Source organism: Neopelma chrysocephalum, unplaced genomic scaffold (genome assembly GCF_003984885.1).
Source record: "Neopelma chrysocephalum unplaced genomic scaffold, ASM398488v2 Primary Assembly neopelma1_328, whole genome shotgun sequence".
In the NCBI taxonomy this organism is placed as follows: domain Eukaryota; kingdom Metazoa; phylum Chordata; class Aves; order Passeriformes; family Pipridae; genus Neopelma; species Neopelma chrysocephalum.
Window position 1 is genome coordinate 15229 of NW_020897991.1, and position 826 is coordinate 16054.

The following is an 826-nucleotide window of genomic DNA, read 5'->3' on the forward strand; positions in this document are numbered from 1 at the left end:
GTGAGAAGGTAATTCCAGGTGAGAAGGGAAATCCAGGTGAGAATTCCAAGTGAGAAAATGCCCTGAAATCCGGAATTCCCTGTGGAGAAGGATCCCGGGGGGTTCCTCACCTGAATTCCCAGTTTCCCTTCCCGCGGTCGCTCCCTCAGCAGCCGAAGGCTCCGAGCGGCATCTTCGGCTCGGCGGCTTCAGGGAAGGCTCTGCATGGAAAACATTCCAATGAATTCCTGGGATCGACATTCCCAAAGAATTCCCAGGGTCAAGGACAACATTCCCAAAGAATTCCCAGTTTTTAGTCCCAAAGGCTCTGCACGGAAAACATTCCATCAATTCCCGGGATCAGCATTCCCAGTGAATTCCCAGGGTCAAGGACGACATTCCCGATGAATTCCCGGGGTCAACATTCCCAGTGAATTCCCAGGGTCAAGGACGACATTCCCGATGAATTCCCGGGTCCAAGGACACCATTCCCAATGAATCCCCGGGGTCAACATTCCCAAGGAATCCCCGGGGTCATTCCTGGGGTCAAGGACAACATTCCCAATGAATTCCCAGGTTCAAGGACAACATTCCTGGGTCCCAAGACAACATTCCCAAGGAATTCCTGGTGCAAGGACAACACTCCCAATGAATTCCCGGGGTCAACATTCCCAATGAATTCCCGGGTTCCAGGACAATGTTCCCAATGAATTCCTGGGGTCAACATTCCCAATGAATTCCAGCGTTCAAGGACAACATTCCCAAGGAATTCCCGGGTTTTAGCCCCGAAGGCTCTGCAAGGACAACATTCCCAATAAATTCCCGGGGTCAAGGACAACATTCCCAA

General features: G+C 51.7%; 1 protein-coding gene across 1 annotated transcript in view; it reads right to left on the reverse strand.

Moving 5' to 3' along the window:
* Positions 1-826, reverse strand: part of BRD4 (bromodomain containing 4) — a 21757-nt gene that overhangs the window by 14533 nt on the left and 6398 nt on the right. The window contains exon 2 of the mRNA XM_027705382.1: positions 111-200. The gene's annotated coding sequence lies outside the window, so the exon portion shown is untranslated. The remainder of the gene's footprint in view (positions 1-110; positions 201-826) is intronic.